This window comes from Lepidochelys kempii, chromosome 2 (genome assembly GCF_965140265.1).
Source record: "Lepidochelys kempii isolate rLepKem1 chromosome 2, rLepKem1.hap2, whole genome shotgun sequence".
In the NCBI taxonomy this organism is placed as follows: domain Eukaryota; kingdom Metazoa; phylum Chordata; order Testudines; family Cheloniidae; genus Lepidochelys; species Lepidochelys kempii.
This window is the reverse complement of record NC_133257.1, coordinates 226,011,613-226,036,541: the sequence shown is the minus strand read 5'-3', so window position 1 is coordinate 226,036,541 and position 24,929 is coordinate 226,011,613. Positions and strand designations below refer to the sequence as shown.

Genomic DNA, 24,929 nt, shown 5'->3' with positions numbered 1-24,929 from the left:
ACATGTCGGTAAACTTTTTAAATTATTGAGTACATTATTCTTTATTCTGCTTGTAAAATTCCATCTGCAGTAGTCAAAGTAAAACAAGAAATTGGAGACTCTGATTCAATACAGCTGTCCTGACAATGTATTGTTAGAAGCCAGTAGAAAGCAGGCTCTACCCATGTGGATGCAGAAGGACCATAGCTGATCCAGATTTCTTTTTATTAGATTGAAGGAAAAAGAAATGGTACTCAGCAAGCTTCCAAATTATGGAAGATAGAGTGGGAAGAGTAAAGACCAACCCAGCCCATATGATACAGAAAATTCACTATAAAGTGAATCAGAGCTGTATATAGTATGAACTAACAGAAGCAACTTACTGCCATTCTTTTCACTTATTAATAAATCATGGATTTTATAGTTAGCTGATTGACTATTAGAGCTGTCGCATTATGTAGGCATCCACTTATTACAGCATTTTGTAAATAACTACTTTTGCTTAGCCCAGAAAGCTCAAAAGGTCTTAGCCCCACTATGAACTAACTCTGAAGTGCACTTGAAAGTAATTCTCAAATTACAGGTAGCATTGTGGAATCTCCTGCTGGTATGATTATCTATCCAAAAGGTAGCATAATTTATGATGATGAGAGCGTAAAGGCTGTTGCACAATATTTTTAATACATTTCCAAATAGTTTTTGGAAACCTAAGCAATTTATTAATGTGTATTGAAGACTGTTTGATGATAAAGTAGCAGTAGATCAGAAAAAGATTCTTAAAACAATTCTGCACAGGGCTCACAAACTGCCAGAAACACCAGTTATGTAGGCTGATAAATTTCAGTTGTGACTGAATGCTTCATTTGGCTGCCAGCCCCACCTTTATTTGGCTTTCCAGTTCCACCTTTCATCCATGGGCTAAAACAGTTTATCTGTTACAACAGACAGCATCAAAATGTGTTCTGTGCTAGTAGAATCATAGAATCATAGAATATCAGGGTTGGAAGGGACCCCAGAAGGTCATCTAGTCCAACCCCCTGCTCAAAGCAGGACCAATTCCCAGTTAAATCATCCCAGCCAGGGCTTTGTCAAGCCTGACCTTAAAAACCTCTAAGGAAGGAGATTCTACCACCTCCCTAGGTAACGCATTCCAGTGTTTCACCACCCTCTTAGTGAAAAAGTTTTTCCTAATATCCAATCTAAACCTCCCCCACTGCAACTTGAGCAACAGTAGCCAAACTGTGTTCAGTCACAACTGAGGAATGGACCATGGGAGTTAGCCCTCTTGCAGCACAGCTCCCTTTGTTAGTGTAAATACAACATAAGAACAGCCATACTGGATCAGACCAATGGTCCATCTAGCCTAGTATTCTGTCTTCCAATAGTGGCCAGTGCCAGGCACTTCAGAGGGAATTACTGAATGAGCCCCATCCTTAGGTATCCACTCCCAGCTTCTGGCAATCAGAGGGTAGGGACACCCAGAGCATGGGGTTGCCTCTCTGACCATCTTGGCTAATAGCCTCCATGAATTCATCTTGTTCTTTTTTGAACCCAGTTATATTTTTGGCTTTAACAACTTCCCCTGGCAGCGAGTTCCACAGGTTGACTGTGTGTTGTGCGAAGAAGTACTTCCTTATGTTTGTTTTAAATCTGCTGCCTTTTAATTTCATTGGGTGACCTCTAGTTCTTGTGTAAATAATACTTCCTTATTCACTTTCTCTACACCGTTCACAATTTTATAGACCTGTATCGTATTCCCCCCCGCCGTCGTCTCTTTTCCAAGCTGAAAAGGCCCAGTTTTTTAAAATTTCTCCTTATATGGAAGCAGTTCCATCCCTCTAATAATTTTTATTGCCATTCTCTGTATCCTTTCCAATTCTAACAGCATTTTTGAGATGGGGTGACCAGCACTGCATGCAGTAATCCAGGTGTGGGCGTCCCATGGATTCCCATAGTGGCATTATATTTTGTGTCCTCTTATCGATCCCTTTTCTAATGGTTCCTAACATTCCGTTAGCTTTTTTTTTTTTTTGTGACTGCCGCTGCATATTGAGCAGATGTTTTCAGAGAACTATCCACAATGACGCCAAGATCTGTCTTGAGTGAAAACTAAATTACTTTGCATTTATCAGTATTGAATTTTATCTGGCATTCTGTTGCCATGTTGCCCAGTCACGCAGTTTGGAGAGATCCCTTTGTAATTCTTTGCAGTCTGCTTTGGACTTAACTATCTTGAGTAAATTTATCTTGTCTGCAAATTTTGCCACATCACTGTTTACCCCTTTTTCCAGATCATTTATTAAATGTTGACCAGCAATGTACAGTACAGACGCCTGGGGGACACCGCTATTTACATCTCTCCATTCTGAAAACGGACCATTCATTCCTACCCTTTGCTTCCTGTCTTTTAACCAGTTACTGATCCATTAGAGGATCTTTCCTTTTGTCCCATGACTGCTTACTTTGCTTAAGACCTTTTGGTGAGAGACTTTGTCAAAAGCTTTCTGAAACTCCAAATACACTATTATCTACTGGACCACCCTTGTCCATGTATTTGTTGTCCCCCTCAAATAATTCTAAGAGATTGGTGAGGCATGATTTCCCTTTTAAAAAATCCATGTGGACTCTTCCCCAACAAATTGTGTTCATCTATGTGTCTGATTATTTTGTTCTTTACTATAGTTTCAACCAATTTGCCTGGTACTGAAGATAGGTTTACCAGCCTGTAATTGCCAGGATTGCCTCTGGAGCCTTTTAAAAAAATTGGTATAACATAAGCTATGTCCAGTCACTTGGTACAGAAGCTGATTTGAATGATAAGATGCATACCACAGATAGTAGTTCTGCAATTCCATATTTGAGTTCCTTCAGAACTCTTGGGTGAAAACTGTCTGGTCCTGGTGACTTATTATTGTTTGTTTAATCATTTATTATTTATTTATTAATTTATAACAGTTGTTTACACTGAAGTCATACAGCTGCCTGAAATAAGTGCTGGGTCTGCCACTGGCAGACAATATAATGGCACCATTTCAACAAAATTTGCTTTTCAATTCTCTTCCCTGCCTTTTCCTTTCCATTTGTGCCAGAGAAATACAATACATGTAGAAATATGAATAAAAACAACAAAAATCAGTGGTTTTCAAAATACAGTCCTCTCTTGCTTGTTCCATTTCGCTCAAATTTCATTTTCAATCTCTCATCTTTCTTTTTGTGTTTCTTTAATTCTTGAGTTCTTTTTGCACTCTCTGGTTCATTTCTTCTATGCTAGTCCCAATAGTGTGCTCTTTTTTTCCTACTACCATGCTCTCTTTTCATTGCACCTTCTTACTTCCTCAGACCAACCATTTTCTCCCTAATCTTACTCCTAATCTGTTTGCTCTTGGCCTCCTCCATCTCTTTCCCTTCACCAGACCAGAATTTTTGCAATCTCCTTCTCATTGCTCCTCATCTCTTTCTTCCTACATCCCATTTTTTTGTGTGGCATCCCTCTCTTTTCTGGTATCTGGAACAGTAAAAATGGGTGGTGTCACACAGGGGGTTTCTGAAGCTGTTTTTCAGACAGTTGGGTTGACCAGCTTTTCAGCAGGAGCTTTTTTCATGCTCAGAATGTCAGGTGTAGAAATGCCTGTTTGACCAGTGCTGGCCCTCTTTAACTGTCTGTTTTCTAAGTATGGATTCTCAGAATGTAGAGGTGGTGTTCTGAGCTGTCCTGATCTTCTTCCGCTTGCCCATGCTTTTGGGGCACTGAGGCCTCAGATCTTCAATAGAGGTTTTTCATTGGTGTTTTTGCCAAGTCTTTTACCAGATATAACTGAAGACGTGCACTGATAGCGTGGTAGGTGTCCACTATCAGTGCTTCCCCCACCTTCTTATCTCTGGCCACTTCCTCAGTCTAGTATCCTGTGAGGCAAATTATTCATAGTCTACTACATCAAAACCTTCAATCTTAAATAGACTTGCAGGGCACATGTAGATATTTTTTCTTCCATAGACGTCTGATTTCCAACTGCAATACTGACCTAGCTTTTTTTTACCTTCTTCTCTCATAACGTAACTACTTTAGTTGCTGGTCTCTCATTTCCTTCATGTCTAGTCTGGTTGTTTAGGAGAAACATTTTCTGTGTCTTCTGCCAGGAGCTGAAGCTTTTCTTTCTTCACATAAAATGGTCCTGAAAGATGATCTGCTGTGAAGAAGACTAAACTAACAAACTCGAAGGTGATCTGTAACATGGAATTGGTAACTGGGGTTAGGAAGTAGATGATGGAAAGAAAAACTCTTGAAGATCTTACTTCATGCTTTGAGCATCTTATGGAGATGGCATGACATCATTCAAGCTTTCTGACAGTCATTGCAGCTGCTTGTGCCAGACAAGATTATTTAGTTCATTAACACATCTAGGTCTTTATTTAGTAAGCACTTAAACATATGCTTAAGTCTCATTGGCTTCAGTGGGATGTGGGCATAGGTATGGAGTTCAAACATGTTCTTAAGACTTTTCTTCAGAATGGGAATAGACTTGAGACTGTGTGGTAAGTGCTTTGCTGAATTCAGTGGGACTGCATGAACTGTAAATTGGGGCTGCATTCAGATCATTAGTTGTCCTGCATATTTTGTTGTTCTGTGTTAAGATTTTCCCATACTCAGAGTGAAGCAGAGAAGTTATTTTGTAAGAGCATTAAGCCATGTAGGGTGAGCTGCATTTTAGCCTCTTCCTCTGTTTTAGCTTTCACCTATTGCTAATCCCTTTCCTCTGTCAGTCAATCCAGGATGCAGTTCCTAATCTCTGGCAGGGGAGATTTCCTTGAAGTCAGTACCAAACACAGACCCAGTGACCAGTAGGGGTTGCTATGAGAGCAGTGGATACAGAGAAATTGGTGTCCTTTTTGAGATACCATAGTCGATGTGCCTTGCCCATGCAGACCTCTTTTCCAATGTACCACGCCCAGGCTCAGTAAGGCTCAGCAGTGAGTTCAGCATAGATGTTCTGCTGCTTAGTTATTCTTTGATGAAAGTATTTTTATATATTCTTTATTATATGTTAAGGTTGATAATTATAAAGCTGTAATTACTTGTTCATATTTGGGTAGTTACATACTTCGGAGATGCTTAATTTGATATTTTTCCATGGTCCATGGGAAAGGAGGTCGGCATACGCAAGGCATATCAGCTATATATAAATGCATTAAATTGAGCCATAGTATCCTTAGCATTCATTTCCAGATGCCCTTCATTATTGTTTTAATATCATTTGTCACTAGGACACTACTGATTTCCTTCTGTACTAGGGAAATAATTGAATTGGGCACGACGAGTTGCACTCTTTTGATTAAATGTTTTTTCTGTATTTCTATAAAATCATCATTAGCTATTTTGGCTCCAGTTCTATGTTCCATTGAACCAGCACTGCATTGTAAATCAATATCTTTTCAAAAAGACACTGCTGTAAATTGCCTAGATAGCATATGCACGGTTACTTTGGCTGCAATGCTGCTGCAGAGCCTGGGTAGTCTGCCTTTCTGGGAACTCCACAGGCAAGTCCATCCTATTTTTTAAAATACCTTTTCAGAATGAACATAATTCTCTGTCTAAATTGCATCAGCAATAATTCTGCTCTCTGTGTTCACCTGTAACTTTTTATATTACGCTCTACTGGGATTATCCTGCCTTTAGGGATTGCTTTGTTTTCTGCTTTAGATTTCCCCCTTTCTTAGCTGTAGTACAGCCGTACCATTTCAGCTTGTTAATGCAGAAAGATGTGAATTCAGTTGCTGAATGAGCCGAGACTGACTGCAAACACTAACGTTGCTAGAGATATGTTTAAGAGTTGCAGGTGAATCTGACCTGAATCTAACAGCAGCAAAACGGTAAGATGGTGTTTGTTTAAAATACAAGATTGAGTGCTGGGATCTCCTGTTAAACCAGAGCCCGAGTTATCACATGCTTCCAACTTGAGCAGGATTCATTCTGTGCATGTCAGTGGTGGGTTTTTTTGAACACTGAAAGCCTAGACAGATGAATGTGGTGGTTAGCACGGAATGCCACATGAGGCTTTTTAGCGTACAGCCTTGTGAGACTCCCTAAATATCGCTTTTGGTTTCTGAATATCAGTAAAAAGGTAGGGAAAAGGTTTGCTTTTTTTTGCTACTGCTCTATTGATCTCCTAAACAGCCTTATTTATTATAGTATAAAGAGGACAATATAGACAATTTTGCTGGTGTATGCTTGGCTGACTGCCCTCTGGGACAAGTGAGTGAAGGACGTGACCAGCCACTTTTTCATTTCTGCAAACAAGTCTCTGTATCCTGATAGATCTGACTGGAATATATGTCTTTAGTAAATTAGAGATTTGCTTAATATGGGAAAATATACCATGAACCATCTTGAAATACGCTGACCTGTCATATGGAATGTATCTTCTTGATTGGTTAGCCATTTGGTTGTTTTGTTTTCATGTTTATAAAGTAATGTAGTCATTGTCGGTGGTCGTTCTTGAATAGCTGGAGTAGAAGTGTGTTGGCAGCATTTTAGATCACTGTAGAATATTTCAGCATGTATGAAAGCTTGGGGCAGCAGCATGCTCATAAAAACCCCCCAAAACCACTTACTCGGTTATGAGCAGTACAAGCAATAAGGATAAGAACATAACCATAACATGGCATAGCAATTTGAAATATTGTTGGTGATATTAATTGACAGGTAATATTTTGAGTTCTGCATCAAGCCAGAGACTTACTTTAAACTAAAATTTAATGAAACTAAAACATTTTTCTGTTCTATAGTATATTTTAGTCAGTAAATATATTTTTTACACCTAGATAATGTCAAAAACAGAATTTCATCTTAGCAGAAATGCATGTCTGACGTTCACATGTTGTATAAAGTAATGCAGGTAAAAATTAGTTGTAGAAATACAGTAGAGGGTGGCAAAACTAGTACAGTAGTAATTTGATGGTGAAGCATAGTGTTAATATCTACTCACTCTTTAGGTTTGTAGCAGATTATTGTGGGTGTTATTCTTAGTGGGGGGGCAAGTTAGACATATATCTAGGATATTATATAAAATCTTAATTGTTCAGAGTTATTTTCTAGGTGTGTCTTTTTCTTAAAAATATATATTCTTTAAGATTCTCTCCTCAGTGTACTATATTATTACATGTGAATTAAATATGAGTGATATAAACTACCTGTTACACACTGTATTCAAACCCCAATTTACATTCTTACAGGTATCAGAAAGCGTCTTCTCTTTGGTCAGCTAGGATAATCTCAGGCATGTCTGTTTAAAGAATTACTTCAGCTACAAGCTGATTTTGACTGATCTATTTTCCCTGGCTTAAACTGCTATTTACCATTCTCAGCATAAGAAATGCACCACAGGTTTCCTTTACCTTGTAATAGATCAAATATTCTGACTATTTGTGTTTCACTCCTTCAACGAACTGAAGAAACTTTAAAGAAGGGTTTGGATTTTTTTTTCTTTGAGCAAATGGTAAAGAAGGGTAAAGGTGGTGTAACAATTCGCTGAATAACGGCGCTGTTTTTACATCTCCTAAACTTTTCTGTGAGACTCAATGTTTAGAGACACAGGGTGGGTGAGGTAATACCTTTTATTGGATCAACTTCTGTTTGAGAGAGAATACAGGTTTTCGAGCTTACCTCACCCACCTTGTCTCTCTAATATCCTGGGGCTGACATGGCTACAACAGCATTGCAGACTCGGTGGTTTTCAGATTTCCTTAAAAAAAAAAAGATTTTTCTTTATCTTTTCATATATGAAAATAAAACCAGCAATTCCGTTCAATGCAGGTTACCTATCTGTACATTTTCCTCTTCTTGGACTCTCAAGCTCTTACTCTTGAGATTAAAAATTAAGCCAAGGGCATTTTAGACCTTTTTTATATGAAAATTTTGGTGGTGGTTTTCTTAAACTGTTGGTTAGTTAACACAGATTCCAGATTAACACAGACACAGGAGAAATCTGCAGAAAAGTTAAAAACATAACTTGGGAAACGTGAATATATCTGACAAGCATGGTTTAAGGGAGAGACACTGCTGAATGCTTCATAAAGATTATCTAGCTGTTCTTCAGTGTGTGGCTCCATTACATAGTTACAACCCATTTGTAACCGTGTGAGATAAGTCTATATCTATTAGAGGGTACCTCTTCGGGCTCCCTCGTCACTCTGGCCTTGTAATTATTAATTTTAGTTTATTGCTATATGGCCCAAAGGGTGTTAGGCACCTTCTAAACAAGTGAAAAGATGAGGTCCTTCCCCAAGTAGATTAAACTAAGGGGCTTCCTGACATGAGTCACTTCGTCATGCCAAGGCATTCCCTCTCCAGGCCACTTCCCATCACCTCAAATAATCACTTGTAAGCCTCTTGGAAAAGTCAAGACCATCTAGATCAGTGGTTTTCAAAGTTTTTTTCTGGCCACCCAGTTGAAGAAAATTGTTGATGCCCGCGACCCAACGGAGTAGGGATGAGGGCTTTGGGGTGAGAGGGGGCTCCAGGTTTGGGTGGGGGCCTGGGCTTACCTCAGGTGGCTCCCAGTCAGCAGCACAGCGGGGGTGCTAAGGCAGGTTTCCTGCCTGTCTTGGCACTGTGGACTGCGCTGCGCCCCAGAAGCAGTCAGCAGCAGGTCTGTCCCCTAGGCGGAAGTGGCTCCATGCAGCTCTTGCCCCCTCCCCTCAGGAGGCAGATCTGCTGCTGGCTGCTTCCAGGGTGCAGTGCGGTGTCAGAAAGGGTAGGACCTAGCCTGCCTTAAGTTGGCAGCACTGCTGACCGGGCCATTGAAAGTCCCATCAGCGCTGCTGATCAGAGCCGCCGCGTCCCAGTGCCTTACATTCTGTAACCCAGTACTGTGTTGCGACTCGCAGTTTGAAAACCACTGATCTAGATGATCAGAGGATAATGTTAATCTTCTAATTAGCTGAGGTAAGGATGGTAAAGAGAACTGTTTCCATAATACCATTATTTGTGGAAAAAGTAGGGATTTTTTCAGATTCTTCCTTGATTCCTCAAAATTCAGATAGAAAGAACTTGAAAAAGTTAGATCTTAGATGATCTAAAATCTCCTAGAACACCCCAGGAAGCATTCAGAAGGCCTGAAAGTCAACAAGGAAAATACTCAGACAAGCATATTCCCAATTCACCTTGCTGCGTACACCCTGATAAACTCGGGATTCTAAAAGTGTTTTTTCTAACCATGTCTCTAAGCTGAGGACTCCCCAGATAAAAGCAAAATCTGCATGAAGCTTCTTTGAAGGTGGACCTGCAAGTTGCTTCCCATGCAAGTAAGTGTTCTCTGCCATTAGAACAATTCTTGTTTCCCTGAGACCCCTATACATAAGAGAATTGATAGTACTCTAAAAAAGCTTTTGATTACTCTGCAGAACAAAAATTCATAACCACTCACAACCTTATTTGGCTCAGACACTGCTAGAAAGAGTCACAAAGCTTTAGTGCAATCCACTATTACAGGAAAATCCTTGCTCAGTCAGCAAGTCTCCTGCATGGTGAAGCTTGCAGCACGTTTTGCCTTTAGTCAACAGGTGTGATCAGTCGCAATTTGTCAAGCAGTCCCTGTGACAACATTAGCTTAAGTCACTGAGCTTTGCAGAATATAAGATGGTAACAATCCCTATCTAAAAATGTAGACTTTCTGGAATGCCTCAGACTTTACCCTCAAGCACCTGGTAGTCCAAAATAAAAGAAAAAGTCCTTGAATACTTCTCAGACCATTTGTCAGACCCCCTCTCCACTCAGCAAAGTTCTTGCAAGACAAGAAGAGATTGAGGTTGGGTTCCAGGCTATGCCATGCCTATTTTATGAACTTGGTTTGATTAACAATTGTTCTCCTAAAAATTCCATTGAGTGCAGCTCACAGCGTAATGGTTGGTATTTCATCCAGATTGATCAATCTCTCACAAGACTTCTGGAAAGGAAAATGAGAGCATTAGATTTATCTAATGAAAATATAGGTATGTACTAAAGTCTGTGATGCTTAGGAACTGCCCCCAAAGTCTATTACTGGATTTGGGAAAGATTTAGCACCTGATTTAAATTCTAAAGTCAAATGTATTTTGCTTTCTGAACTAAAATTCCTTTAGGTGAGGTCTATATTGTATTAGAAGAATGCTGGAAGCCAGCATTTCTTTTCTTTTAGTGCAATAAGAGGAAGGTTCTCTATTAGAAAGTCAGTCAATTTCATTGATAGACTCCTGAGGGCTGTTTTATTGATTAGTACCATGCTACCTTTCCCGCATTCATATCCGAATAGTTTCCCCCCCCTTGAAACATCAGCTTAGTCCTTTGTATATTGTGAAAGGATTCCTTCAAATATATGGTTTCTCTTCCCTTTCTTTACCTTGCGGTAAATATCTAGCTTTTCATTCCCATTTTCTTGTACTGTGTATATATATTATTGCCTTTGGGACAAGTTTATAAATTTTCCAAGTTGCTGTAATTCTAGATTTTTTTAGAGTGGATTTTTAGCACAGTAATAAATCCACCATAATAAGTATTTCCAAAGAAACAATCTAAGAGGCAGCACTGTCTCCTACTCTTCTTTTGAAATATATAATTTTATAGGAAATCAGACTGCAAATATACTGTTTTTAAACCTTTCACAGAAGTAATTTTATGCGATTACAGCTATGCTCAGTCATCAGTTTGAAACCTTTGCAGCGACCATCAGTTTGAAACCTTTCCTTTTTACATTTTTTATGTTAAAGAAAAAAGATAAACTGCAGAGTTCATGATACTCAGCATAATCTCTGATACTATGGGTTTCATTATAAAATCTAGCAGAATCCTTAGTTATGGGTGGGGGCGTAATGTGGTTGTGGGGAATTTTACTTTTTTTTTTTTTTTTTTTAAGTGCAGTACATCAGTTAAACCAATTGTATTATGTTTTTTCAGACACCTTTTTGCTTTGAAAGTTACTGCAAGGCCAACAGAAATATGCAGAAGCTTCTGGAAAATTCTGTTAAGATTTTTTTCATTCCAAATCTGAAGCATATTACATTCAGGTCATTATTTTGCATCCCAAATTGTAGAGAACAATCACCTATTTAAAAAAAATAGATATATACATGTGTGAGACTCAAACACAAACATGGATACCTTTCTTTTAGTTATTTGTGCAGCTGCAGCTGAACTCTCAAACTTTGTGGCCACTTTATGATCAGAAGATGAATGTCCTGGTATGAAAACCGACCAAAAAGGCAGTGGTAGATGCTGTTTCAAAGGAGCTAAGTTGGGGTAGAAAAGTCTCAGAACTCTGAATTGTGTTCAAACCTGAGAATAAATGACTCTTTTAGTCCTTTTTCCATCCTAGCCTTTATGCAGTCTCTTTTAGCTATTTCAGAAACACTCATCAAAGTTCAATCATATCTTTTCCTAGTTATTTAAGAGTTCACTTCAATGCCTTTTCTCTCTCTGTCTTTTTTTTAAGGTTATTTTCAGAATTCAGGCATCGTCCTTTTCCTACCAGAACACTCAAGGTTTCCTGATTGAATGTTCTGAGTAAAATAGTCATAGTCTCCTCTACTGGGATAAAACAATGAGGAGTCCTTGTGGCCTTATTGGGATCCAGAAAGTGGATCCCAACTTCGCCCGCCCACTGCTAAAGGATCCCCCCCCCAGCCTAAGGGGGGGGTCCACAGGACCTGGAAAACCAAATAATTACGGGGGACAACTAATGAACAACAGGGACAGGAGTGCGGTCAAAGGGTCAAACAAAGGGCACCTTAGAGACCAACTAATTTATTTGGGCATAAGCTTTTGTGGGCTACAACCCACTTTATCAGATGCATGGAGTGGAAAATGCAAGAGCAGGTATAAATACATGAAAGGATGGGAGTTGCCTTACCAAGTGTGAGGTCAGTCTAAAGAGACCATTCACTTAGCAGGATACCAAGGGAGAAAAAATAACTTTCAAAGTGGTAATGAGATGGCTCATTTCAGACAGTTGACAAGAAGGTGTGAATAACAGGAGGGGGAAATAAGTATAGGGGAAATTAGGTTTAGGTTTTGTCATGACCCTACTTCTACTGGGATAATTGTAACCTTCCTCAAGGATCCCCTGTCTTCTTAGACATCTACTTGAAGTCATTTGGGAGAAAATTGTTGAGAAGCCACAGATGCACTTGCCAGTCATGTGTATATGATGTCCAGCTCTCATCATCTTACCTGTGACCCAGTTAGCAACATTTTCCTAGGTATCTTTCTGCTTGCCAAGATCAGTACCGGGATGAAAGGCAGTGACTAAAGCTGAACCTTGGCAAAGTGGAGGTGATGTCTGTGGGAGTACGGAAACACATGAAAGATATAACAAGTGCTATTTTCTCATCTTCCTGTGAGCGAGTCTGCCTCCAGCTTGTGAAGTCAGTGCACACCCATGGGACCTCATTCCTGCTGGACATGCAGATAGTGACAACCATAAGAATGTTTTCTTCCGTTTATGAAGCTGGAAGATTGGGTCCCATCTATTAAACAAAGACCTGGCACAATAGTCAGGTTGGACTACTGCAGTTCACTGCAGCAATGAATGAGCACTCCAGCATTAAAAGAGCATCAGTTAATGCAGAATAACACAGCGTGTTGCCTCAGCAACAGCTGCTGACAGCCCTGATGCTCAGCTCTCTACATGGGGTCCCCACAGAATATCTGGTCAAATCCAAGGTCTCAGAGTTTAATATTAAAGGGGCCTCCATGGAACTCCTCCAACGTAGCTTAGGGAGCGCTACTTTAGTTGTGGCATTGACCTCCCTTCAGAGCTATGCTCCTGAGGAATTGTGAAGCTGCTGACCTCAGTGGTGAGAAAAGGAGAGATGGCTTTCTTGGCAGTAGAGCTAACACTTTGGAAAACATGATCAGATCAAGATATAAAATTCATTACATCTTCTTAGCTTTTCCACAGTGGCAACTAAAAACATCAAAAAAGAGAGAGAGTGGAAGAGAAGAAGAATAAAGGGAAGGCAAAAAGGATGAGAGAGTAGTAGGAAAGGAAGTTGCGGGGGGAGGAGGAGGAAATAAATAAGCAACATACCATCAACTATTCTGGAGGAAGGAGAAAGAAAAATCAGACCATTAGACTATAGGAATCTTTGATATTTTTCTTCGGAGGCACTCATGCCCTGATCCAAAGTCTGCTGAAGAGAATGGAAAGACCCACATTGATTTTAGCAGACCGAGTCAGGCTCTTTTTGCTGCACATAATTCTTATTAATTAAAATATCCCTTTTTAATTCAGATTTGTACCTGACTGTGAGGATTTTTTATTTTCTATTATTAAATCACAAATTGAGTTTTAATCTTAGTTTTCACTGGCTCAAGAACCTGCGTTGAGCAGAGTCTTTACCAAGTTGGTATTTTGGGGGGCCCCATTCTATCCCATCGATTGCCATTGCAGTTAATGTGTGAACAATATTGACCATATACAGTCTTTTAGGTATTTACTGCACAGGATGCATGTAGGAGAACATAATTCTTGGTTTAGGAGATTTGCTTACTGAATCACCAGTTATTCTATTTGCTGAGGAAATGCTTTGACGTCAACACTAGGTTTTGATGTTGGGTAACTAATAAGCCATAGGAGGGCTCTGACCTGTGGCCATGATTTTATCCACATTTTCAGTTGGAATTTGCCATTGGCCATAAAAATTAGGGATACAGGATTTTATGAATAAAGGGCCCAGTTCAGTGGGAGTTTTTCAAGAGCAAATGCTCCAGGAACAGGCATTAAACTAATCAAGTTGAGTACGTTTTGATCTTCTTGTTACTCTGGACCAGAGGTACCTTATGGTGGTGGATGTAAAGGAATGGAGATGCATGCACAGTGGCTGGGGTTGTCGAAGGAGTCTAAGGGAGTTTGGCACTCCAATCCCATTGAAAATAATTGTGTACCTAATCGCCATTTATGCCTTTTAAAATCTCCCTCCATTGTGGTTATTTTCAGAATCCCAGCAAAAATAAGCACTCCCCTGTTAACACCCTTAAATGAGAGCATATCTGGGTGTTGGAGGAGCTACTGTATTTTTATGTCTGTTCCTTTAACCACTTCATGATCATAATAGAGGCTTGGAGGAGATAATATAAATCTTTAAACTCTGAAAGATTTATATGAAATTAATAATTTAACTAATATAAAACCATTAATAATGCATTAATGGAAGGAAAACTGTGTTGGAATTTGAATCATATTTGCACATGTAGCCATCTGTTGGAGCAGGAGGCTGAGTAGAAAACACTTTTTTTGGTTGGGAAAGTGATTTAAAAATACATTTTTTTAATCTTTTATTTTTAAATGCTGTTCATACGGTTACAGAGGAGAATACAGACCGCAGATCTTAATGGGTCACTCAGCAATGGTGTATAGAAGCTATCTCTTATATTTTTGTTTTCTGTTACACATTTGCAATGCTAGTATATATGCGGCATGCACACTGCTGAAGCAGCTTAATTTCATCTATTGAAACTACACATACTTTGAAATGAAGTTGAGATACTGAGATCTACATAATTTTAATAATAATTAGCACTTGCATAGTTCTGTGCATTTTCAAAGTGCTTTACAAACATTATTTAAACCTTGCACCCGCTCTGAGAGATAAATATATTCTAATTTTATAAATGAGGATTCACAATTTGTCCAAGATTACAAGGCAAATAATTGGCATAGAGAGAAAACAAATTCAATAATTCCTAGCTGTCTGTCCTGTGCTTAGATTCAGTAGACAGCACTAATGTTCAGAGACTACATTAGCAGAATAAATGTATGCATATAATTTACGTTGAAAGCTCATCCAACTCCTCCCCCCCCCCCAAAAAAAACAAAACAAACTCCAACAACCCCAAAAGCAAACTGTATATTGTACTATGTATCAAAAGGTTTCAGCAGTTGATTTGCTTGGCATGAGTGGGCCCTTCATTCCCCTGAATCAAGTGCTGAACACGTGCTGTTAATAGTTAGTTATACATGTACAGGTAAATTCTCTTAATGTTATGAACTTGTATATGAAAAGCTGTTGAAATCCAATATAATTTAGCACTACATTAATATCGCTTAGAAAATTCCAAAAAATATGACTGTTTCATAACAGATTTAATGAAGTAATTATCAAACAAAATCTGTGGGAGGTAATCGCTGAAACACAAAGAAGAGCCTAACAAATCTACCATGTCAGCAGAAACATAGTGATTATGAACAGATTCATTTCCCAACCTATTCTACAACTACAATTCATGTACGAATGTAAAACTGATCCCCTTTCTAGAAGGCTGGTTTTATTAACAAAGAAAACAATAAAAGAGCAAAGATCAGCCAAACTGAGAAACAGGTTTTGTGCTGATCCCGGTATTCCTACTTCAGGACTGCTCAGCTCACACACTGCATCCTCTCTCTCCCATGGAGGACCCATCCCACCTCCCTTACATATAGGTGGGATAATGAGCCACCTGTCTCAGTGATGCAGTAGAGCCCACTTAATTTTTTCTCAGTAGAATCAACACCTGCTGGATTGAGTGTTTCAGGTGAAAATGGAGTATTAATGTAAGAGCTTCCAGCTCAAAATTTCTTCTGAACAGCACTTCAGTTCTTATATTTGTAAACATCCTGATGACAAAGACATTGGGTTTTAACAGCAGCCTTGACTTCAAAAGGAGAACCATCCTTACTGGAGTAAGCTTTTGATATGGGGATATGACAGGAAGATTGATAAAGAAGCTGCTTTAGGTTTGTTCTGTTACACCTGTGAAGGGATATGTACAATAAGGATTATATGATACGATCAGATTCCCACCACAAGACTCCAAAATTTGTCTTTCCTTGTGCATTTAACTGGCTGATGGGAGGCTCCGCACCCTATTACTATCGTTTTATTTAATAGCACCTAGAATCAGATTTATCCCTGTAATGAGCAGCTTACCGTATGAATGCACAACATACAGACAAGGGAGTGGAGAAAGGAAGCAGCACAAAATTGTTTATTACTTTCAGAATCAAAGTTCTCCTTTTCCCCCCGACCTTATAATAACCTCAATTTGCTGCCTTGTAGTTACTTAATGCTTTTCTGTTGGAAATTATATTTTGTTCTCTTTGGTTTTTCCTTAATGGTATTTTTTCTCTTTCTCAAAATTTTTAACCCAACTTCATTCCATCCCGTGTTTCCCCTCATATATTATCAACACACTTGCTGCCTACTTCCAGTCCCGCCTGTACCCATCAACTGTTTCTTTGACTTTCTTATTCTAGCACTAATAGTGTACTATCTGCTTACCCTTCACAATTGTCATCGGCTTCTGTTGAACACTCCAGTAATTGTTCCTCCCCTGTCGCTCCACAAGGTGACTCCAACTTGCCTCCATGCCTTCGTCCCAACAGTTAGGCCCTCTTCTCCACATTAAGCAATCTGTTGAGGCTGGTGCTGCTGCCGCCATCACAGAGACTTCTGGACCAGTGAATGTGTCCTCTATTGCTGCCTTCCAGGGGAGTTGGAGAATTGTGTGAGCTGCCCCCAGGAGTTACTAATAGCCACATATGGTCACAGGCAGAAGGAGTTTTGCTGGTGTCTTGTCCCGCAAAAAGAGTGAATCTCAAAATCTCTTTGAGCAAAACTGAATAATCTTCCAAAAACTATACTAAACCGCATTCCATCATCAGAAAAGGTCAAAATCCAATATTTATACAAAAGTGTGTTAATTTATTTTATTTTGCCTTTTAGAGTGTGCCGTTGTCGTTTTGATATTTGCTGGTGCTATCCTCCTATCTAGCTGTAAAAATACCTTCAGTGAGGCAGTGTGGCCTCCCTCCGAACTGGAGTGTGAGGGAACAGTACACACCCCTGGGTGGGCAGAGCCAAACCCACCCACTCACCGGAAGTACCAGGGCAAGACAGGAAGTAGAAAAGGAGAGCCCAGGAGCTCAGTTGCTGCTGAGCCACAGGAGAGGAGAGATGCCTCTCCTAGGGAGTAGATGCCCCTGCAAGAACCTGGCCTAGCTCCGGAGCGGACCGACGCTTTGCTGTCAGGGGAGGCAGATGAGGACCCAGAGGAGGTGCCGGAGCTACCAGTGGCTGAATACCCCAAGGAGATAGGGGATCTTTGGACCACAGGACCCTATACCCAGAATGTGGTAGGAAGTAGCCCAGGGGGACTAGACTCTAGTCCAGTTCTGCTGCCGGACAGCGAGTCAGGGTGTTGCGCCTGGAATCCCAGCTGACCCAGTGGCAGATCACTCTGCTACTGTTAGGGCTCTGGGCTGGGATGCCTATGTCCCCTTGTGGTCTGTGTCCCCCTACTCCCTGACACTCCACTTCTGGGTTGGTAGCCTCCCCATCTTCGGCCAGGAGGCCTGTTAGAGTCTACCCCCTGCCTGAGCTCGCTAGACTATATTGGGTGCTCACCCCTGCCTGAGCCCTACGTGTTTGCTGCTCTGCCCTGCTTGAGGGCCTGGGCTTATATAAGACTGTTACAGCTCTGAACACAGGCCAGAGCCCTAACTATTTGTGGTTCTGCCCCACCCAGAGGGAGCCAGAGCCCCTCTACAGACTATTTGTAGCTGTCTGTCCCAGCCATGTGGCTGGGGCTAAAGACAGTTGTGCTTCATCCCGCCCAAGGGGCTGGAGCTGCCCCTCATAAGTCTGTCACTTGTGGTCTGCCAGTAGCGAGGGACCACTGCAATGCCATATAACTAAATGTGATACATTATTTGGTCTCAGACATGGCTGCTGTGTTGCAAGGCCAGTTGCTCCATTTCAGAGTGATGTGTTTAGTATTGGGATGACTGTTTAATCCTAAATTTTCTTTTTTGTGCTAAAGCACATTGGAAAATAAAATACCTTTTCTAGAAGTAAGAAAAATTCAGGTCCGGATGGGAAACTGTGCAAATTAATGCCTTCTGCTTTTGCAGCTATATAGACACTAGTCAGTGATAGCTGTGATTATATCAGGGATAAATACATCCTGGAAATCTGCAGTTTAAATGCAGAATCTTATATTCAGGGATATTTTTGATATTTCAAGAAATAATGTGATTCTTCTTTGAGTAATATCCCTATGGGTGCTCCACTGCAGGTGTGTCTGCGTCCGTGAGTTGCTGATCGGAGAACTCTGGTAGTAGTCAGTCCTGCATGTGCTGCTCCCTGTCTGCCATGAGGCTAGTTAGCACACATGGGTGACCCTCCTCAGTTCCTTCTCAACCACCCCTGGCTAGAGACAGAGGTGTCCATTTGAGGATCATTAACTCTTTTTAGAATTGCTCATTTTAGCTTCCATTGAAGGTTTTTCTTTGTTACTTGGTTTGTATTTTTATTTGGCCATATTACGTGCCAGCAAAGGACATGGAATTTCTCTTTTCCCACCTGCCTCCCAATTTGATCATTGGTGCTGGCGGCCCCTAGAGTTAACTGTGTGTACAATCAGTTCCTTTTGACTGGGACTGGAAACATTTAGATCTGTTCGGCAGGAAGGCATATTCCTTAGCTACTCTCCAGTTCCACGTAGCAAACTATCAAGCCTTGTTGGTAAAACGTGACTACACAAAACTTGGTTTATTTATTGAGCAACTTCCTGATTCTCACAAGGGTTAATTCAAGGCCATAGTCAACAAGGGCTAGGTGGTGGCTAAAATGTCCCTCCAGTCCGTGCTAGATGCAGCTGACATGGTGGCATGCTTGATTTCCATGACCATTGTGGGGAGACAGGCTTTGTGGCTTCACTTATCTGGCTTCGCTAAAGAAGTCCAAACTACAGTGGAAGATCTTCCTTTTGAAGGGATGAAGTTATGTGCTGAGAAGACAGTTGCATCCCTTCACACATTGAAGGATTCTAGGGTAACTCTCTTGATCCCTCAGGATTTATACTCCTGCCTACAAAAGAAAGTACAGTCCTCAGCCACCACTGAAGTCCCACTCATCACAATACACATCTTAGTACTTGTCACAAAGATCTTACAAGCCGCAGAGGAAGAAGCCTAGATTCCCCAGACAAAAGCAGTTGGGATCCCAACCAACTTCCTCTCAGTCCTCCACCTCAAAGTGGCAGTTTTGACAGGTTGGTCAAGGTACCGTAGAACATTCTCCTTGTCATCTCATGCTGGAAAACCCCACCCATCCCTTCGGAGACAGTCAACTGTTCTGCAGCACCCAGGAACAGATAACCCCCGACAAATGGGTGTTGGTGATAATCCAGGGTGGATATGCCATCGATGTCTCCTTCCTATTCCTCTCAAAAATCCTTCCCCTTAAAGGATGCTTCTCACAAGGTTAGGCCAGGAGGTAAACCATCTCTTCGGTATAGAAGCCATAGAGCCTATGCGTGGGCACCTAAGAGGCAAAGGCTTCTACTCTTGCTACTTCCTAATACCAATGAAAAAGGGAGGTTGGAGACCCATATTGGACCTCAGAGTGCTCAGTAGCTCTATCAAGGTGCAGAAGTTTCAAGATGGTCACCCTATTGATTATTATTCCAGCATTAGAGAAAGGAATTTTGGTTCTCGGCATGCAACCTCCAAGATGCGTATATCTGCATTTCCATCCTACCAAGTCACAGACATTACCTGAGATTCATGCTGGGCCAACACAACTACCAATCCAGAGTACTCCCTTTCGGCCTCTTGTCAGTCCCCAGGATGTTCTCCAAGGTTCTGTTGGTAGTGGTGGACCACTTACTCTCTCAGGGCATCATGATTTATCCTTACCTTGATTGCTTTCTCAGGGCACACTCTTTCGCTGAAGCCCAGTGAGTCACCCAGACTACACTGAACCTGTTCCAGAATCTGGGCCTACAAATCAATGTGCAAAATTCGACATTAACACCCGTACGAAGACTAGAATTCATAGGAGCCGACCGTGACTCCATTCAGGTGAAGGCGCTCCTCCTTCATCACAGATTCCTCAGCCTCTCCACTCTGTTAGAGACAGTACAATCTAGCCCCCAAATTTCAGCCGGACACTGCCTCGAACTCCTGAGGTATATAGCCAAGGGCACATGCGTCATAGCTCATGTCAGACTACACAGGAGATGCCTCCAAGTAATCCTTGGACTGGTGGAAAGACCCAGTGTAACGTATGTAAGGAAATCTGACTTGTTTGACCTCCCCCATTGTTACTCCTGACTACCAATGCATCCCTCATAGGATGGGATGTGCATCTCAATGGGCTCACGGTGCAGGGGAAATCGTCACTATCCAAGACGTGCCTTCACATCAACTGCTTGAACTCAGAGTGGTCAGAAATGCGTGTGTTTATTTCCTCCCAATGATCAAGGACATGCACACAAAAGTCATGACGGACAATGTGGCCTGTATGTATTACATAAACCATCAAGGAGGTACCAGATCACACTTCCTGTGCCTGGAAGCATTAAAGCTATGGAACTGGTGCATTTCCCACAATGTCTTAATATCAGTGGCCTATTTGCCAGGAGTACACAACACAACAGCAGACAACCTAAGCCACAAATTCCCACTTGACCACAGTTGGGAAATAGATTTGATGATCCTACACGACATATTCCAGAAACGTGGAGAACTGACAGTACCTGTTTGCTACTTACTGGAACAAGAAATGTCCTCAGTACTTCTCTAGAGTGGGGATTGGATGATACTCCATGGGGGAAGTTCTCCTCTTCCGATGGGACAAGGTCGTCTTTATGCTTTCCCCTCATTTCCTCTAATTCTGAAAGTCCTGTAGAAAGTGAAAAGAGAGAGAGAAAACATTCTGATTGCTCCCACCTGGCCCAGGCAGACATGGTACCCTTACCTGTCACAGCTGATGCTATGTCCACTGATGACTCTTCCAATCATTCCATACCTGCTATCGCAGAACGAGGGATGCACTCTCCATCCCAACCTATGGATTCTGCCACTCAAAACCTGGCTGCTTTGTGGTTCCAGCACACAGAGACATCTTGCTCTGAGGAGGTACAGGGGGTGTTATTACACAGTAGAAAAGGAGCTACTTGTCGTACCGACCTACAAAAATGGAAGAGATGTCAAATCTGATCTCAGCCCAAAGTCATCACCCTGAATGCAACCACACTACTGGTAATCCTCGACTACCTGTTGATTCTCAAGAAATTGGGTGTCTATCAGCTTGCTAAAGGTTCACTTAGCAGCAATTGCAACCTTCCACCAGCAGGTAGAAAGATATTCCATTTTTTCTCATCAGACCATGAAGAGGCTTCTCAAAGGCATAGCAAATCTCCTTCCCCAACCCAGACTTCCTATTTTTCAATGGGATCTCAACATGGTGGTAAAAAGACTGACTAGACCACCATTTGAATCCCATGGCCACTTGTTCGTTAACTCACCTTTCAATGAAGACAGTGTTCCTGATCACCATTATCTCAGCAAGAAGGATAGGGGAGATATGATGGCGGACCCCCTGCTTCACTGTGTTCTTCCCTGGCAAAGTCACTCTTAGACCATGTCCGAAGTTTGCTCCCAACATGAATTCCGCTTTTCTATAAATCAGCTTATTCAACTTCCAACCTTTTATCCTAAACCTCATCAGGATAATAGGGAAGCCATCCTCCATACGCTAGACATGAGGAGAGCCTTGGCCTTCTATTTGGACAGAACAAGAGCTTTCAGAAAAATCTCCGAGACACTTCCTTTTTGTTGCAGATCAAACAATACAGCGATTTCAGCTCAAAGATTCTCCAAATAGGCCTCAAGCTGTGTCAAGCTCTGCTAGATGTGTAATGGTGCATCCCTCCATCTTCAGTATACACACACTCTGAGATTGGTCTCTTCTTCCGTCGCCTTCCCAAAGGGTATTGTCATATCAGAAATTTGCAGAGCAGCTACCTGGGTATCTGCACATATCGTTGCAGAACATTATGCCATCCTCGGGGACTCCGCTGCAGATGTCAGATTTGATGCCACAGTGCTATCATCTGTAACAGACTTAACTCTGAAGCCCCAGCCTCAGGAATCTGCTCGGGAATCACCTACACTGGAGTACCCATAGGGACACTGGAAGAAGATGATGTGCAGTAATGATGGCTCTTTGAGATGTGTCCCCTTATGGGTTCTCCTTGACCTCCCCTCTACTTTGAAGTTCTAGTAGTTGAAACTGTGGTAGAGAAGGAACTGAGGAGGGATTGCCCATGTGGGCTGGTTAGCCTCGTGGCAGGCAGGGAGCAGCGCATGCGTGGGTTGGACAGGCTGCTATCAAAGTTCTCTGATCAGCAGCACAGGGACTCAGGCAAACCTACAGAGGAGCATCCATAGGGATACACATCTCAAAGAACCATCATTATTGCACAAGGTAACTTCTTCTTGTTGTGATACTTCATGGGAGATGGCCCTAACTTCACAAATATTTCATTATCCTATTTAATTTGAGAAACTCTTTGGATGTTTCACAAAATTAATGAATTAGTCTTTACCGTTTTATTTGTATAGTGGAATTATCATTGTCCCCATTTTATAGTTGAAGGACAAAAAACCTCAACAACACAGATTAAATGATTTTCCTCGAAGCTATTCAATGATCCTCTTTCCCCCTCCCCCCGCCCCCCGGTGAGAATAGAACTCAGATCCCCTAACTATGTTCTTTCATAGCCCCTATCCAGGAACAGAGTAGAAATAGGAAGCTTCAAAAGTTTCAATTTGGATAAACATCCAGTCCTCTGTGTGCTTATTCAAGTATTATCTGCACTATCCAAATCTTCAGGATCTACAAATTAGAATGGGAAATAGTTAAACAGAACCCATTTTACTCAGGCCAGTGATCAGAAATTTAAAGAGGAAGACTCAACCAAACTGAGAAGACTATTTGGCATAATTTCTTAAAACTTTGTGTTTATTGGATGAGGAAAATGGGTTAATTTCAACTTTGTTTATAATATTTCATGTGGGCAATCAAAACAGAATATGACATGTTTTCCCAAAATGTAAGATGTGTTTGTAGAACCTTATGGCACATCTGGTTTTGCAGCTGCTTGTGATGTTTAACCAGTGGAAGGTTAGCTCAGGGGCCCTGGCCAATTGAGGGTCCCCTGAAAAAATGGGTGCATCTTGTCAAAACTTAAGTCTGATCCTTCAGATCTTGCTTACATGAGCAATTCTTAATGTGACCGGGTGCCTGGATGGGCCACACGGAGAATGCTATACTCAGGTCAGACTGCAAAGAATAGGGCAAACAGTCCGTCAAACTGGTAGGTTATTCTATAATTAGATTCACCAAGCCAGTAACAAAACAGTTTCTGCAATACCACAGTGGTTACCAAAAAGTAAAATACAGTCCCCTTTAAGCATTCCAGCCCTTGCTCCCATCTAGGCAGCTCAATCTAATATAGTGAGAGGTTCCTGAAAACCAGATTCACCATATGTGAGGTTTGCCAATCCCAAAGGACTGATCCCAAGGTCAATATGAGTCTCAGATCTTACCCAATAATCACAGGGATGCCAGTCCTTTAATAACTAAAAGATTAAAGGCTTAATAATAAAAGGAAAAAAGTAATAAGAGCGTTGCAGTGGTTAAATGATCAATATACATACAGATAAGTGTAAAGTACCGAGGTCAGTTTTGTTACCCAGGATTCTTTCAACCCAAAGCTCTTGGTAACTTTTACTCTGTGCGAGGTGGTGTCAGGAAATAAATCGGGAGACCGATAGATGGCTGCTACAAACAGGACAACACGAGTGCTTTCACTTAAAGCCAAACTTTTAGTCTCAAGCACTAATATACATGTCTGCAACAGGTTAGTAAAGCACCCTCAACCCTTGATAATTACCAAAGCTGAGCGAGGCTCTCGAGTGGCACAACAGCAGCCCGTCTGTTAGTGGGGAACACAAGATGCATCCAGAGGGAGAGTCCAGTCCTGAAGAGTCCTCCCACCTCAAACTTTCCCCCCTTATTTATACATTAGTAATAGAATGACATGTCCCTTAAAGAAAACTTGTTAAGCAACCATTTCCAATGGGCAAGCAAGAGGCTCCTTCTGATTATCGATCTAACCAGGGGTGGGTTTGCAGCCTTGAGGTCCTGATAGACATTCCTGGGGCACATCCTGCTCTTCTAAGATGCATGTATCAGCAACTTCAACACAATTCTTATCAGGAAGGATGCGGGGTCAAGCTGCCCTTTCTGTGGTACCCAAAAACCCCCTTCCCCTCCTGCCTTGGTTAAACTAAGCCTGCTGATTTGGCTAATTTACAGCCTGCTGACTTGGCTGCTTTTAGCAATAAGCCATAGTGGTTTCAGGCACTTTACTGGTTTTCCAAAGTCTCCCCGTACAAGTTTCATAGAGATGGTAAGGCTGCTGATTTAAATCTTTCTGGAACCAATTTAAAAGGTTAGAGTCCAATAGGCAGTTCAGGTATAGAATCTGTTCAGATTCTTCCATGAGAATTCACTCTTATTGCTTAGCCCTTCCCTGTCGAAATTTAAGCAGACCTGAGAGGTCATTTATTCACATAACGTAATTAGCCAGTACTTATTTTAGCATAGATAATTAAATGGAAGACAATATAGATAATGACAGGTTTCATGCTCAAATAAATTAGTTAGTCTCTAAGGTGCCACTAGTACTCCTTTTCTTTTTGCGAATATAGATAATATTAGTTTCCCACAGTATCTTACATCTTTGATCTTAAGGTTAACTGAACCATCTGCATGCATAATAGAAAACAATTAAGACCTGAAAGGACATTAGCATCTACAAGCTAATCTGGTTACATGTTAAACTTCTAACAGGATATAGGTAAACACAGACAAATACACTTAGCATCTCCCTTGATCTGTTACTACAGATAAATGGGTTAATGATTGCTGGTCTTGTACATCTCTTTGAAATTCCCATACAAATAGATTGTCTTGATTACTTTTTGTAGTAATTTTCCCTCTGCTGATACGCACACATTCTTGTCAACTGTTGGAAATAGCCCATGTCCACCTTGATTGCATTTGCCTCTTTAGCACTACAAAAGTAA

General features: G+C 41.2%; 1 protein-coding gene across 5 annotated transcripts in view; it reads left to right on the top strand.

Annotated features, from left to right (window-relative positions):
- CDK14 (cyclin dependent kinase 14) overlaps window positions 1–24,929 on the top strand; it is a 501,539-nt gene that overhangs the window by 106,597 nt on the left and 370,013 nt on the right. The window contains exon 1 of one of the 5 annotated variants that reach the window (XM_073334007.1): window positions 5,759–5,847. The exons of the other annotated variants lie outside the window; for them this stretch is intronic. The gene's annotated coding sequence lies outside the window, so the exon portion shown is untranslated. Of the gene's footprint in view, window positions 1–5,758; window positions 5,848–24,929 lie in introns of those variants that run through there. 5 annotated transcript variants of the gene reach the window in all.